Below are 2,940 nucleotides of genomic sequence, written 5' to 3' on the forward strand. Positions count from 1 at the left end.
CTGTGGTTGGCGGTAGCAGTAAAAAATAAATATATACTACATAGTGTATATTGTTGTATTTCTCCGGGGCCCAGGGGCAATAGCCCAGGTAAGCCAGCCCTTCCTATGTCAGAAAATAGCCAAGGCCTATTCACCTTATTCCTATGTGTTTCTGGATCAATCAATACAATTTCTGAATCCTTAAAATGTACATGTTGGTGTCTTGAAGTTTCCTATGACCTATAGGCCTTAGGGAAATGCATTCATTTTGCAATGTATTAGCCTATTTCTTAGGTCTATAGAATATTTACTACACAAGTGAAATATCACCATCAGTCATGTCGATTGTATAGGATTCCAGCGCCTTGACAGATGCACACACACCACTGTGGTGACACGTCCCCTATATGACTATCTCTGTCCCCACGTTGTGATTCCCCTCCCCCACTCCACTTTACCGCGCAGAGCCAGAGAGGGAAAATCACTTTCATCTGGAGAAGCTCGTCCGTTAACACGGGGCGGCCCATCTGCAGGTCCCCGCTGTTCCTAAAAGAAAGGTGAGCAATATCATATTTTCAACAATTGAAATGATATGGAAAGTTATTTTCATGCTGTAGTACAATTCCACCACCATAAATCGTTGTATTGGTTTATGAACTATGTTAGCCTAGTTAGCTTGTTTGTTGCTAGTGCTAATGTTCGCTCACTATCTAGCTAATGCACTAGTGAGACAATTTTGTTGACATTTGGGCGGGTAGCTTGATTAGTTAACATAACTGTTGATAAAGAGACTGATATTTTATGGCTATTTCAGTCAATTCTATCAGTGTGGTTATAAGTAACATGCATAGACAGCTAAATGGGACACGTGATCCCCATAGATGAACTTGAGTAGGTAGCAGTTTGATAACATTAGATGGTGTTAGTTTAGCGAGCTAAAGTTGGCTGGCTGGAAACCAGGGGTTGTGCACCCCACCTTGCATCTCATAGCAGAGTGGAAGAGGGAAAGTCACAGATGGAATTTTTTACTGCTTCTAACGTGCTTGTTTTGTAGTCATCTAACAAACATACATTATGTCTCTTATAAATTGTAGGTTAAGCCATGAATGTTGATTGTCTGACAGCCTTGGTATAGTTAAGCAGTAAAGCACAAGGAAAGGTTGAGGACTGTTCTTACGTAAGAGGCAACGCGGAGTGCCTGCCTGGTTACAGCCCTTAACCTTGGTATATTGGCCATATACCACAAACCCCCGAGGTGCCTTATTTCTTAAATATACCACAGTTTCAGCCAATCAACATCCAGGACCCAAACTACCCAGTTTATAATGTCTGCTTTATTCCACAGATTAAGGATAGATTTGAGTTGGCCTGACGGAGAGATCTTCCAGGCGACTCCGGCCCATGGAGGATGCAGAGCATCACATCAGATCAAACATTGATAAACCAGTACTTTACCAGCGTTTTATCAATATCTTTAAAGGTAAGGTGAAGATTGAATATATTTCTGACAGTCCTAAATATGACAGCTATGAATTAGATGAATCAGATGTACATTTTAGAGGTTAGTGGGAAACAGTGAATTGGGATATATGGGCACAGTCACCCAGGAAAAAAGGTTTAAAGGAATAGCTTGCCTGTTGTATTATGGTCATAGGATTCTTAAAGGTCCACTACAGTCACACGATGCTCCATCTGAAATCTCCTTCCACCTGAAAAGGCCCACCTTGAAAACCAATCATTGGTGTAGAAGACAAAGTAAGAGTGACAACTGAATCTAGCCTCTTGAAAGACAGAGCAGCGCATCCCCCTCCCTAAACCCCCTGCTGCACACCTGAACCTCATTTTGATTGGCAGTGATATGTGTGAGATCACTTTTAGACAGTGTGAGGTCATTTTATGAGAACAGTTGTTTTTGGAGAAGCTTGGCAAGTTGAATGGGGTGATCATGTGACCGGAGTGGACCTCCAGACAGTGATTATTCTCTGTAATAATTGACAAGCACAATGCAATATCTCCTAATGTTTGTATTTTGTGTCTGCTAAGGACGGGGAGTTTTTGCCACTGAATTCATATCCAAAGGAGACTTTGTTGTGGAGTACCGAGGTGAACTGCTTACACAACAGGAGGGCGAGGTCCGAGCTGATCAGTACAATGATTCTGCAAAGGTGTTTCTTTTCGATTTCCAATGGAAAGGAAGAACATGGTGGTAAGTAGGATTGATGAGAACAAAATAAACATATTTCTGCCTTTTGAGATCTAAAAAAAGCAACAACATTCAAATGGAGACAGACATTTAAATGGTTGGTGGCACAATATGCACTGTAGGCCTATCTCAGGCCCAGATACTAATTTGACCTTGTCCCTGACCTAAACAGTAAGGAACAATATTAGTCTTCAAACCAACTGGTTCGCTATCAGAGCATCTGCACTCCTTTTTTAAACAACAGTTAGGGACTTTTCTGCCCCTTTTCTGGAATAGAAACCCTGTGCTGCAATATCTTCATTAAACTGTGACATGTTATGTTTCTATGCAGCATTGATGCATCTGAAGAAGACTCCTCCCTTGGGAGACTCGTTAATGATGATCACTAAAGACTCAATCTCAAAATGAAGGCCATACAAGCAAACGATGAGCCACACTTGTACCTCTTCGCGACTCGAGATATTGCAGCTGGCGAAGAGTTGACTTATAGTTACGGTGATTCAGACTGGCCATGGAGAACACAGGTGAGGAACTTTTTAAGATGCTAGATGAAATTACCACCCATCTTGGAAGAGCCGGGAGGATGAGCAATTCACTACCCTGTCATGCAATATGTTGTGATGCAGACAGTGTCTCTTAACTACCAAGATGTAATTGATGTCTGATTGTTGTCTTGGTTCACTTAATTCAGGTCATCAAAACTGAATTGTCGTCCAGCCCAAAACCTGGTAAGAACTTTACTAAAGTCATAGATCAAT

The 2,940-nt window shown here is 41.6% G+C and overlaps 1 long non-coding RNA gene across 1 annotated transcript; it reads left to right on the forward strand.

Moving 5' to 3' along the window:
* The first annotated feature begins 322 nt into the window (after nucleotides 1-322).
* On the forward strand, nucleotides 323-2,634 carry LOC120038050. Its single transcript, XR_005474935.1, has 4 exons — nucleotides 323-536; nucleotides 1,325-1,459; nucleotides 2,023-2,185; nucleotides 2,514-2,634. It is a non-coding gene; the product is annotated as an uncharacterized LOC120038050 (long non-coding RNA).
* Nucleotides 2,635-2,940: the final 306 nt, after the last annotated feature.

This window comes from Salvelinus namaycush, unplaced genomic scaffold, assembly GCF_016432855.1.
Source record: "Salvelinus namaycush isolate Seneca unplaced genomic scaffold, SaNama_1.0 Scaffold206, whole genome shotgun sequence".
Classification (NCBI taxonomy): domain Eukaryota; kingdom Metazoa; phylum Chordata; class Actinopteri; order Salmoniformes; family Salmonidae; genus Salvelinus; species Salvelinus namaycush.